The 14221-nt window shown below is 44.3% G+C and overlaps 1 long non-coding RNA gene across 1 annotated transcript; it reads right to left on the bottom strand.

The window, feature by feature from the left end:
- Positions 1 to 3919: 3919 nt before the first annotated feature.
- On the bottom strand, positions 3920 to 12159 carry LOC149344514 (uncharacterized). The gene is made up of 4 exons (XR_016283205.1): positions 11935 to 12159; positions 10968 to 11061; positions 10347 to 10422; positions 3920 to 4035 (listed from the first exon to the last, which is right to left on the bottom strand). It is a non-coding gene; the product is annotated as an uncharacterized LOC149344514 (long non-coding RNA).
- Between the last annotated feature and the right edge of the window lie 2062 nt (positions 12160 to 14221).

Genomic DNA, 14221 nt, shown 5'->3' with positions numbered 1-14221 from the left:
TCTCCTATAAATACCAATGCCGTGTCATCAACATACATTAATGCTTAAGGATATTTTAAGGTTGACGGAGAGTCATTCACATACAGTGAAAAAGAGATCGGCACTCTAGTCAGCACGGCCTGCGGTTTAGACATCAAGTTATTCATTACAACTTGCTGTTTGCGGTTGGTGAGATAACTGGTGAATAATTCTGCTATTTGCCCTCTAAAACCGTAATTACGAAGTTTATCAAGTAGGATGGTGTGATTAACGGTATCGAACGCATTCTTCATGTCTAAATACACAACTAGAGCTATCTTGTTTTAAAATTTCTGTTAGGACCTCTCCGGTGTGAAGCCGTGCTGGCTGGCGCTCATTATAATATATTTGCTTACGAATTTCCTGACATGTGAACACAGACATTTTTCAAAAATTGTGTTAATAATACTGAGGACCGAAATTGGCCCGTAATTACTTGGTACTGACTGCTCTTCCTCTTTATGAATAGGCACCACTTTAGCGACCTTTAGCTTTTCAGGAAATGTTGAGCTCTGAATCAGTGATTAAACAGGTGTAATAAATGCACGGCTAATAGATCTCATATTATCTTGAATTAATTTTACAGGGATTGTGTCGAGTCACTCCTGTGGATTCTGATACAGATGCACTTTCCAAAATAAACAGAGTGTCCATAAAAATGCAGTATTTAAACTGAAATTAAGCTGAAATCTCCTTAACAGTTAAACACGGCTTTCAATCCCAGTTATCTACAACCACACAGTTGGAAGGAATAACTTACGACATCGAAAATGCTGTTTATGTAAAGGGTCAGTTAGGTGCTGTCTTTCTAAACCTTTCTAAGGCATTTGAATTACTTCCTTATCAATACTATAGGGATTTAAAACAACGTAATTATAGAAACTGACTGCCTTTTGAGGAACTGTAAACAATGTGTTCTTAATATGCATGAATGATATCCATTTATGAGCTGACCCTGGGGTACCAATCTAACTCTTTGCGGATGACTGCATAGTGTAGACAAGATCCAAAATTCCATACATGTTTCCATATAAGATCAAAAGTTATATGAACGTTAAATGGATATCATCAATTCAAACTTCGTGCATTCTTTGGGGAAAAAAACTTAATGTTGTCAGAACAAGCAGTTGTCAGAACAAGCATGAGAAAGTGCCACTGCACAACTGGGAACAACGCATAAATAACAAAACTTAAAACTAAGGAGGCTCAGGGAAAGTTTCACTTCCTCAGAAGAAGATTTTGCAATGCTTTTCCTGCTGTAAAACACTCGTGAGGCCAAGCCTAGAATAGACTGATATTTTTCGGAAACCTCACCAGAAATATTTAATAGGCAAATAAGAAAAAAATTTAGAAACTATTCAAACATATCCAACCTACCTAGCTACCAAGTCTTACCTTGAGGCATCATCACCACAACCTGCCCACTGCATTGTGAGCAAATTGCGTGGCAGTTAATTAATTACTGGCAGACTCATGCTCCAGACGCGATTCAGAGATTTGACAATCCAAATTTTATTTTATTTTACAAATGTGCATACAGTCTTTAGGATGAGCCACAGGCCAAAAGCTAAAGAAAATAGCATGAAAATGCCTGTGGCTCATCTAAGAGCCATTACAAAAAAAATTCAGGGGGCACTTTGACTGTCTAAAGTGGGTAGAGGCGGAAGCGTTTTCCGCACCACCTTCGCTGTTTCTGTGGCACTGGTGGCGTCACATACAATTGAGTACTAATTACTAAGTGATGACAAAGCAGTAATTAATAGTTAATTACTGATTAATGTCTGAATACTAATTAACCGCTAATTAATGACGCGTAAGCTTTGCCTTTAGGAGTGGAACGCGACAGCGCGTTGTAGCGCTGCCAGGGAGTCCACGGAACACCACCCGTTAAGCGCGATGCCTTGCCCTTTGAACGAACGCTTTTTGAGGAAAGAAAATGGCACAGTAATTCTCTGTCATCTCGGTGGACACCTGAACCGCACCGTGGAGGAAGGGAGGAATTGGGAGTGAAAGAAGATAGATAAAGAGGAGCCGTAATGAAGAAAATGAAAATTGTATTTGAGGAAAGGAAATTACGCAGTAACTGTCTCACAAAATTCAGGGGGGCATTTTTTTGACCTAAAGTGTGGTCACTGATGCCCCAAGAGTGGAACGCGACAGCGTCTTGCAACGCTGCCAAGGAGTCCATAGAACGCTATCGCCCATTCGGTTCTACGCCTCGCTCGTCAGTAAATTGGTTTTTGAGGAAAGGAAATGTATGTCTCTCATATCTCGGTGGACACCTAAACCTGGCCGGAAGGGAAGGGGGGAGGATGATAGTGAGCGAAGACACCGTATTCACTAGACGCGCCTTTGTTCGTTACAAATTATCGAGCTGGCATGGCGGAGTGGATAGCATGCTCGTCTCTCACGCCCGAGGCCGCGGTTCGATTCCTGAGCACGACCAATTTCTTAATCAATTTTATTTATTTATATGGCCTGACTAGTAAAGCTAATTAGGCTAATTGGGTAATTAAGCAATTAACTAAGCTCACTCCCACTTACTTGGAGCATCACTGTACGATCCCTTCAATTGGTTGCATGGTTACTAGCACAAGCACAATTAGCCCCGTTTGAAATTCGCGCACTGTGACGTCACGACCGTTTCCACCAATTTAAAAGCGTGACATTTTCTGTCGACAACTGCTGCTTACAACGATGAGACATTAAAGGCTTCCGCCTTAATAATAAAATAAACACATGCATACAACGGTGGCAGATCGCATACGAGCACACTGTAGAAAGAATTTATAATATTTACGATTGAACTGATGGGTACACAGGGAACGGCCTTGCGTGTTCACCGGCTAAATCTGAACTCTTCGTTAACAGGAACAAACAAGCCTCACAGGCAGCACCCGACCCTCGGGAACCTATCCAGTTGCACATTGACAACCATCCAATACCGCTGGTAGCCATGGTCAGGGTTCTTGGCATGTGTATTAGAAGAATACTCTCAACACGGAAGGGATCCGCCGCCTACGCGTCACGGCACACCAGACACGCGGGCTGGTGAGGCGCATTGCCATTCGTCGCAGGGGCATGAGAAAAGCCTACCAATGCAGGATCATGCAATCATTCTTAATAAGTCGAATCACGTACGCCTGACCGTACTACACTCTTAGAACTAAAGGAGTGCAGAGGAGTGCCCAGAACACACTTTGAAGGAGTATTCGCTTGTCCCATATTCCACTCCTTTTTCCAGAATAAAATTACTCCCTCTGGACAAAGAGTGATCCAACACCTACTCAAGGAGTACTGTACTACTCCTGCAATAGAGTACAGGCACTCCTCCGAGGGAGTAAATCTACCACATTGAAACAGCATCCTACTACTCTTTCAGGTAGAGTTCCAGGACTCCGTTTGTTAGAGTGACTATACTCCTTCAGGGAGTATCAGCCCAGATCTTATTTTACTCCTTCAAAAGGAGTTTCACGTGTTTTCAATGTATCCTACTAATTTTCTTATTTCACATATTCTTCAGAGCAAGTTGGTCATATGTTTTGCAGGATCCACCTGCGCTACATCTACAAAAGAGTAATGAGCAAAAGGGATTATAATCTTTGAGTAGAATAACTTTTGCTCATACAACTACTTTATGGCTACACTACAGTTTGCACATTAGTATGGTGCTCTGTCTGCGTTGGGAATAACAATGGTTCAAGAAATAATGACACAAATGTACAACACTGATAACTTTTATTTCTCAAGTCATTGCTGTGATTGCTGTGGCTGCCCAAAACACGCTCGGGAGGCGCTCGCTAGGATCAAGCCCCATTAGTGTCTCAAGCAGCAGACAAACCCGCTTTGTTTTTGGGGTGTACTTGCCAAGAACACTGCCAAAAGCAAAGTAAACCCATCTACCAAATCCACCGCAGTGAGCTGTAAGCGCTCAAAAGAAACTAAGATGCTGGATGATGCCGTAGCTTGCTCGGCTGAGTGAAGGAGCTTTGGCTATGCGTGCATTTCTCCGGGTGCCTGCAAACATGAATGAAAATAATGCAAGTAAGAGTCAATTCCAATGCCCTTTTCATACTATCCTGCATATAACCCCATGGAAAAAAAGAAAGAATACAACTAGAATGTACTGATCGTGTGTGTCATGTCGCCACTAGTGCGTACCTATATTGTGACCAAGTGCAGACACCTTTCATTGCAAACCTTCATTCAGAGCTACAATTTTATTAAGCCCAATACAATTATCACTATCCTAGTCCTTTCAAAAGCTGTGTGCATGTAAAACAAGCACATATTTACCAAATGAAAATTTTAACATGAGCAAGCTCTTCTGCAAGTATCATGATCAGCCTGACTACGCCCACTGCAAGGCAAAGGCCTCTCCCATGTTCTGCAATTAACCCTGTCCTTCGCCAACTATGTCCACCGTGTTCCTGCAAACCTCCACCCATGGAACTTTTTGCTGCTTCCTGCTACGCTTGCCTTCTCTTGGAATCCACTCCGTTACCCTTAAGGACCAGCGATTATCTTGCCTTCGTCTTACATGCCCTACCCTAGCACCCTTTTTTCTCCTGATTTCGACTAGGATGTCTTCAACCCGCGTTTGTTCCCTCACCCACTCCGCCCGCTTCCGATCTCTTAACGTTACGCCTATCATTTTTATTTCCATAACTCGTTGCGTTGTCCTTAACTTAAGCTGAACCCTCTTCGTTAGCCTCCACGTTTCTGCCCCATAGGTGAATACCGGTAGGATACAGCTGTTGTATACTTTTCACTTGAGGGGTATTGAAAAACTGCCATTCATGATCTGAGAGAACCTGCCATATGCACTCCACCCCATTCATATTCCTCTAGTTATTACCCTTCATGATCCGGATCAGCGGTCACTAACTGCTCTAAGTAAATGTATTCCCTTATCACTTCCAGTCATTTCTAAAACCACACCTATTGTGCTTGACGGTTTCTTGTCACATAATACATTGTGCAGTTTAAAATATAAGGTAACCTTGAATCGGGAAAACACCTAAACCAATGACAGTTTTCTTGCTGAAGAGAAATGGCTGTTGCAATTCCTGTTTCTCAGATACCATTAACTGAATTTCATGCTCTAAAATAGTGAAGGAAAAATTCAAAATTTTTCATCTCAAAGAGGCAGACAACAAATTTCAGTTTGGTTTGGGTTGGTTTATGGGGTTTAACGTCCCAAAGCGACCCAGGCTATGAGAGACGAACTTGCTTTGGGGCTAGTTGGTTCATGATTGAAGTTCAGAATGGCGCAAAAGACACACACAGGAAAAAAGGGGATGACACAAAGAGCGCCTACTACCAACTGAATTTATTTCAGAAACACCCTCTTTTATAAGGCAAGACATATCAAACACGAACCGGAAGCAGAAAAAACACATATTCATGGTTTGATTTCACATTTTGAAACACCATCGGCAGAAAAGAAAAAGCCACAAGAACAAAAAACAGAATCTAGAACTACACGTGCCCGTCTAAGAAACCCAGCTCCTGGCGGCATAGTTTAATCGATGAAGTGCTAATGCACGTGGACCCAGCTTTCTGTATATGGTATGCTTCTATAATCTCTCTTTCAAATCGCTCCTTGCCTCTGCCGATAAACGTTGCCTGTTCCAGCATCGGTCCGCAATCTCTGCACTCCCTACAGTGATCCGGCAGGTTGCCCCTGTCATTGTTTTTAATTGTTCTTCTGTGCTCGCTAGCTCTCTCATTGAAACACCGGCCAGTCTGGCCAATGTAGGCGGATCCACAGCTGAGCGGTATGCGATACACGACTTCGGACTTGCATTCAGTGAACCGTATCTGATGTTTGATAGCGCATCTTCGGGGTCGTCTGTTCATCATGGAGCAAATTTTTGCAAGTTTGCATGGTGCTGAAAACAACACATTTACACCATATCGACCCCCTACCTTCTTGATATTGTGCGCTATCTTATGCATGTACGGAATTACCACCACAGGCCTCTTGTCTTCCTGCTTGCTTTGCGTATCACCGCTAGAAGTGACCTTGATTCTTTGTAGCAGAGATTCACATATCGCTGTTATCATCATACACGGGTAGCCAGCGCTACCCAGTCTCACTAGCTGCTTGTCAAAGCCGGCCTGCACACAATGATCGCAGGATTTCGAGAGAGCTGCGTGTAGGCACGTGATGGCAATGCTGCGTTTGACCAGTTTGGAGTGGGCACTGCTGAACGGCATGAGGCTTTTCTTAGAACGGGGGTTGTACACCCAACACACATGGTCTTTTTTAGAAAAATCAAACAGAATGTCCAGGAACTGGATTTTACCCTCTTGAGGCAGTTCCCAAGTAAAGGTAAGGCCTTGAGAACTGTCTCTAAAAATGTTAAGAACATCAGCAACAGCATCGTCAAAGATATCTTTGACGATTAAACTATGCCGCCAGGAGCTGGGTTTCTTAGACGGGCACGTGTAGTTCTAGATTCTGTTTTTTGTTCTTGTGGCTTTTTCTTTTCTGCCGATGGTGTTTCAAAATGTGAAATCAAACCATGAATATGTGTTTTTTCTGCTTCCGGTTCGTGTTTGATATGTCTTGCCTTATAAAAGAGGGTGTTTCTGAAATAAATTCAGTTGGTAGTAGGCGCTCTTTGTGTCATCCCCTTTTTTCCTGTGTGTGTGTCTTTTGCGCCATTCTGAACTTCAACTATGAGAGACGCCGTAGTGAAGGGCTCCGGAAATTTCGACCACCTGGGGTTCTTTAACGTGCACTGACATCGCACAGTACACGGGCCTCTAGAATTTCTCCTCCAAAGAAATTCCAGCCGCCGCGGCCGGGATCGAACCCGCGTCTTTTGGGTCAGCAGCCGAGCAAATTTCAGTTCCACATTTTTTTTTTAATGATGCATAAGGCATTACTATGCACGGATAACCACACAGTATTCGCCTATGACTGCTAAATAATTTGTAATTAAATATCTTCTCTCTCCTGCTTCACTTTTAAAAACTGAGCAATGGCATCAAAGGTCAGTATAAGCCAGGGGAGGCATGAGGAAAACTGCAATATAATTGCGGCTTCGTCATTCATTGTGATTCCGACTCTTAAGGCAGGCTGGCTTTAGCATTGTAACTAATTAAAATGATGAAGTAGCGATATCGTAGCTTTTTTGTGCCTTCCATAACCTATACTGAACACTGATGTCATAGCAATTGCTATGCTATTGAAACAGGGAAGAAAAGAAATCTGGTTGTAATTATTTAGCGATTGGAGACGAATACTATGCAACAATTCTATGTATACGAATGCCCAGCACGTCGCTACAAAGAACACACATAACCAAAAATTTGGTGTTTATACTCATTTAAGATAATACTACTTCCCACGCAAGAACACGACAGCCATGTGTAAACTTTTTGCTTTCATAGTAATAAAATCTATCCAACGACAAGTTAGGCACAGCATGTCTGCTCTTTATAAATATGCAATACTGACAATGTTTGACACTAGCATTTGGCATGAACGAGATAACTGTGATTACTTCGCACATTACGTGCCAGTCCATACTATTATGCACAATTTAGATTTGCAAATGTAATGTGTAATTCTCTATGACTGCCACGTTAGTGCACTGCAAACCAATGAAGTTGTCTTGCATTTGCAATGTTCTCACTACTTTTATACAACACTGATCACTTCAGTATATCTGCATCATTCTGTTAGACGGCCACGGGATAGCTAGAATTAAGGCTATTTTATGTGATGGAAACCATTGACTGGACAACAAAGAAGAAAAGCCTCAACTACTGTCCTGGTGCTGGGACGTCTAATAAGAGCTCAGAAAGACTCGGTTTCAATACGCCAGACCCTCCGCATAACATTACCCTGTGCGAAAATACCCCACCCCACCCTAGCTTAATTTCTGTCCACATGCACCAAGGCTCACTGCACCTGTTATAAATATTGCCCTAAATATTGCAATCAAGCTGCCCGTGTATGCATAGGCTATCTGTGCATGGAGAAAGAAAGAAGTTGTTAGGAATGTTTCACACCAAAAACAGAAAAAAAGGCAGCCTGTTTCTCAGAAACAGCTAAGAGCATGAAATGGTGTGTCCAAAAAGATTAGGCTGCTTTGTACTTATTTATGACAACGAGAACTGTCAGAGCTGCGCTTTCAAAAATTCAGGAGCTTTGTGCACAAAAGTAGCTTCCGTATGCACATCTTGCAGCACCAACGTTTCCGAATTGAAACGACCGATGAATATGCACAGGAAAAAGCAAATAGAGAGCGCTTGAATTTAAAAGAAAAGCTACCTTGCACAATCAGAAATTTCGCGACAGAACCTTCCAAACAGTGACGTGTACTGGTTGCGGTATACCGAATATATACCTAGCAAATAAGTGTGCGCTTTGTTCACGAGCGGGATTCTGTGGCGGCAATGCTACAGCTCCAATTCCGAAAACCTAACGCTGCAAAAATTGAGTTTTCAAAATACGTGCGAATGCACGATACACTTTTGCACACATTTAGAACTTTCAGTAGTGAAACACAGACAACGAATCTTGTGTATGCGTCTTCCTTGGCTGGTAAAAAAATTCTTCTATAAGTCTCCAGTTTGCCTGTGTACTCCACAAATTCTAGGATCCCTGTCCGCTACATGTCAAATTTCACTGAAGCGAAAGTAATACAACCGACAGCTGATGATCTGCTAGGGCAACAGGATTTCAAAAGTTTGAGAAGGGCAGTGGGAGTCCAATCTAGGTGGAGTAGTGAAATTTGACTAGTAACAGACAGGGATCCTCCAATCTGTGGAGGAAGCCGGCAAATTGGAGACTTACAGATGAATTTTTTTACCCGCCAAGGAACACGCATGCACAAGAGAGAGAGAACCACAGAGGACTACGGCTTTTACCAGCCCTTGTCCTGTGCGGTTCTCTCTTGTGTATGCGTCTTTTTTGGCTGGTAAAAAAATTCTTCCATAAGTCTCCAATTTGCCTGTGTCCTCAACAAACCGCAGGATCCCTGTCCACTACTAGTCAAATATTTCAACTCCACCTGGCTTGGACTCCCACCGCCCTTCTCTGTGGAGAAAGGGTGACAGCAGCTGGCAAAGGACAAGGTTAACTGCAGATCAACTGGGGAAGCATTATCCTGCACTGATTTTGACGGCAGGTTCACAAGACAAACAAAATCAACTCGAGGAGCGGGGTGCACATCATGCGACTGAATGTCAATGGCCAGTGAAAATGGCACCAGCACTGTGGAATGCACATGCAGAAAACGAGACGCATTTTTTTGTCAACTTTGAGTAGCAGTCTACTGCACTTTTAAAGAGCAAAGCTCTCAAGTATGGCAACACTGGCACTTTTTGTTTTACTGGGGTGAGGGTCGTCGTGAGGGTTGAAGTACATATTTCTTTTCGATCCACTGTGTTAATTGCGAGCTATGTTTACCTAATAGGGGCTGGGCATCTAACATCACCGTTATTTCTTTGCAGCAGTTAAAACAATACAGCATACATTTTATAACATGCTTAACGAATTTTTGGGAGCAGCATGCTTTTACCCTTCTACTATTTGTTGCTACTGAATCAGTTTGGCGTTGACAAAAGATCTGTAATAAGGAGTAATTACTCATTGACATCCACTCGAGCACAGCCAAATGGCTACAAAGGAAAGCTATACAGCTTTCACAGAAACTTCGTAGTTAAAGAAAGATTCGTCCTGGTCCGGTGTTCGAGCTCAGAACCACCACTTCACTGGAGCAGTCGCTCTACCAATTTGTCCAACCTGGACGGCAAGCTTATGGTAGGGCGAGAGCGAAGTGATCAATAACTCGAGTGGGAACTGTGTTGGTCCAATGTTTTAGGACCCCTAAAACATTGGACAAACTCAGTTCCCGCTTCATGTTACCTCTAAAACATTGGACAAACTGAGTTCCCGCTTCATGTTACAATACTGAGTGACATTTTGGTCTATACACCAGAAATACCGGTAAAGCATCATGATAGAACACAATGTTTTTTAAAGGGATAAAGGAATATGTTCGCCCTTTCAGAGGGCACATATGCATAAGAGGCAACATGTGTGAAATAGTCACTGCACCTGAAGCAGTGTAAACTCCATTATGTTAACAGCAGCAGTCAAAAGCTTCATGAGCGACTATTTCATACAGATCATGCAATTACATTCATGTAATTCAGGATCAGATTCATGTGATTATACAGGGAGGTACTGCTGCTAAGTGCACGTAGAGCTCTGCATGCATTTCTAAACCCGGCTGTGAGCCTATGTCTACGAAATTTTTCTAAATAGGCAGGTAAGGTATGCATCACTGGAAAACAATACCTACCACAAACAGCTGAGGAGAGATAGCACAGCCAAAAGCTGGAAGCACGAATGGCCCAGTAGATACTGGCAGCTGGCAACTGCAAATAAATATGTCAGAGCAACTGTTGTCAGTGGCCGTAACAATGTCATGAATGACAAAGAAGAAATTGTCTACTGCTTCATAAATTAGAATAAGGTATTCACATAGGAACACAAAAAGCAATGAGATGGCCCATGACAAAAGAAATGAACAGATTGTATGTGATGCACCGATATACATTTTTTCAGTAGATTTACATGACTGTCACAACCGCATAGAAAGATGAGCAGGCTGGAATACCACTATTTTTATGCATGATGAAAAGAGCGTAACTATTCGAATATAGCATGCACAGGATTTAATTATTACTACTAGGGTGCTTTGGAGCAGCACCGAAGGTATTTTTAAATTGAACGTAGCGACCAGTAGACTCGTCTGCTTTGCACAAATGACGAGAGGATGGAAAAGGCATGCATTCATTAGCAAGAAGCACGATATCTCACATCACAGCATGAAACGAAAATTGGTATTGCATTTAACAAATCTGCACAGAAATAAAAACTGCCTAGTGGCAATGCAAGTAAGAGCAAGGGAAAAAAATACCGAAGAAAACTGGTGAGTGTGGTGCAGGGAGGTCTGTGGGTAGGGTCTCGTGCCTGGGAATAGTTCCGAGCGCGGAGAATCGCCGGCAGCACAGCTGGTGGCAGTCAACCAAGAATAAATAAGAGAAAGTGAAAATCAATAACAAACCATCACCGATATAGCGAACGACTTGAAAGCGGGCCGCACAAACGAGGGATATAGCAAAAAGCTTGAAATCCTAAATAAGTGCGCAGTTGCATCCCAAACAGTTCTCAAAATCTGAAGGCGAGGAAGCATCGACACCTACACCTCAGGGCAGACGCAAGAACGATCTAACTTTGACATAATACTGTGTCAAATTCTGTTCCATGGGGAAGCACAGATAAAAATTTACAAATGACTAGGCAAGGGATATGCCCCAGCCTTTTACACGCGATCATTGTCCCCGAAAAAATTGTATGACAAATATTAAGGCGTAAGCACTAATCCCACGAGTACACACACTGAGCACTGTCTGTTGGCAGCTGGCCTAGCGCGAGTGCTCTGTCGCGCGGCACTGCCGCTCATCGTCATCTTCTAAGTAGCACAAATCAATCCGACGGACACCAGCCGCGAGGCAACTCGACCGTTGTCAGTTCCCTTGTCTGTCCGCAGCTGGCCTAGCAAGAGCGCTCTGCACGCTCATCATCCTCTCCTACGTAGCACAAATCTATGCTATTGGAATGTAATAAACATTGTCTGTTGTTTTTCGCAGCGCTAGCAAGCGACCGCATAACTCTGTTGTGATAACTGGTGGCCGCGGCCGACAGCGCGCCTGAATACGTAGTGCGCGGGCCGCGGGCCAACGGACCGTCGTGTGAATCGGCCTTAACGCATTATAGCTGAGGCAACCGCACGCAGACTGCCTGCACTGCCATCCCTATATAGGCGCACACTAATAACGCGTGCGAATAGAGATCAGAAGTAAAGAAACGTACACGGGACTCACCGTTCAGACGGCTCATCAAGGCTTAGCAAAACCGCACATTCTTCTTCGTTGCCTCTCCAGATGACAAGAAGTCGTAGCGCTACCTTTCTTCACGGCTTTACCCGTTCAAAATCACCAGTGTTGACAGGGCGTAATTCTCGTCGTTGGTTTCCAAAACACACTTGTGTTCTTCATACACGTCCACCGCACGAGCACTCAAACAATGCTACGAAAACCCAAATAACACAAAACGTGACGATGGCTGCAGTTTTGCTTCGTTGAAAAAACCTACAAATGCGCTTTTTTTATTACTAATATTTGAATTGTGTTCGCAACAAAAGCAACTTATATTTTTTCATTTTATTTCTTTATTAAATGCGAATACCAAAGCGCTTTTAGATACTTTTGCTGACATGTCGTTTGTAGAAGCTGCGATCCTGTGATCCCATCCCCGGGTGTCCTAGCAGACGACGGCGCAGACGACGCTGTTGACGGAATGCAATTTCGATTGACGGCAGCGAAAATCCCTTAAATGCGACAAAAAACGCGAAGAAACGCACCGTATCGCAAACTGGTCCATATCAAGGATATGTTCGACGCGAGCGGTAGGACAAAGAGCTGCTGCGATGCATTACTCAACGCGACACTGGCATGCTCGACGGAGATCTACATGAAACAGAGCTTAAATGTGACCCGTACAAGCGGATTACTGTGATATCAACTGCGTTACGGAACTACGACGATACTTGCTTCACACTTTAGCTTATATGCAACAGCGGCCCGCACTCGCCGCATCCTGTTCGAGTGTACTTTCACTAGCAAAAGCCCACATGCATGGAAGCCGACAGAAGCAACTGTCTTTTCGAGTTCAGATTGTTCCGAGAAATACGAGCAGCTTACTTTAGCACGTACTCGAATTTAAGTTCTCAGCCTGTGTGTCACGTACGGTGACGATGGCGTCGAGGACGAGCTTAAGAATCGCCTTAACGTGGCCGCAACGCAGCCGGTATCCCAAGCATTCGTGCGCTAATTGTTGTTCACCTGTACTGCGAACGTGCGCTCAGTCGCAGGCCAGCCGCTAGCTGCTCGATTTACCAGCCTTGCGAGTACAATTCGCAAGTTTCTGAGCCAATCTGTGAGTGAGCCGAGCTTTCAGCAATGACGCTGCTCGCGAGCGCGCCGCGCGACGAGCTTCGGCCTGCTCCCTGGCTGCCGTATTCGTAGCTAAGCCTAGGAGGTTTCACTTCGATGCCAGAGCTGAGAGCGCTTCGAAACTGGCTAGCGCTGAGGTGCTACTCTTTGCATTGTAAGTACGTTTTATTGTGAACTATGTCTCGTAGTGAAATAAAGATATGCTCGGGTCGACCCGAACGGTGATGATGGCGTCGAGGACGAGCTTAAGAATCGCCGCAACGCAGCCGATATTCCATGCATACATGTGTGCTAAATTTGTTCACCTGTGCTGCAAACGTGGGCATAAAGGCTCGCTCAATCGCAGGCCAGTCGCTGCTCGATTTTCCAGCCTTGCGTGCGCGATTCGCAAGCTACGGAGCGAATCATTGAGCGAGCCGAGCTTTCGGCATCGACGCCGCCCGCGGTCGCGCCGGGCGACGAACTGTGCGCTGCTCGCTGGCTGCCCTTGTCGTCGCTAAACCTAGCCGATTTCACATAGATGCTGTAGCTGAATGCGCTTCGAAACTGGCCAGCACTTAGGTGCTACCCTCGGCACCGTTTTACTCTGAACCCCGCGTCATAGGGAAATAAATATATGCTCGGTTTCCGCGACCCCTTCAGGAGCGGAGCTATATCAGAGGCCAGGCGAACTCCAGAGCAGCAGCAAAGCGGCTATGGGAGGAAATTTGTATGGCTGTTATCGCTTCTACCAACAACTCGACATTGGCTAATGATACTCTATCCCAGAGCTTTGGTCGTGAACAAACAATACCAGTGCATTTTTCTGACGCCGGCATCCAGGCTGGCAGGCCGGCCCCGAGAAGCTAGCGCGCCCTTACGAATGTATGGCCGTAAGGGCGGAGGAGTAAAACAAGCACTGAACTCCCTTGAAGTACGCAGGAGTGGAAATGCCATTTTACTCTTTTGTCAAGAGGAGTGAACAGGACCTTTCACTCTTTCTCGTTTGTAGAGAGAGTAGATTGAGACCTGCAGGAGTAGCGAGGCTCTTTTACTCTTAATGGAGGAGTATCAGTTCTTAGAGTGTAGCATCTGCGTTGCAGGGACGAATACGCTCTTAATAGCATCATTATAACAGCATACAAGGCGTCCCTTGGCCTGCCGGCATACGCCATCT

Source organism: Amblyomma mixtum, chromosome 5 (assembly GCF_055824585.1).
Source record: "Amblyomma mixtum isolate Tamu chromosome 5, ASM5582458v1, whole genome shotgun sequence".
NCBI classification, from domain to species: domain Eukaryota; kingdom Metazoa; phylum Arthropoda; class Arachnida; order Ixodida; family Ixodidae; genus Amblyomma; species Amblyomma mixtum.
Note: the sequence above shows the minus strand (reverse complement) of the source record. Positions and strands in the feature narration are given on the sequence as shown.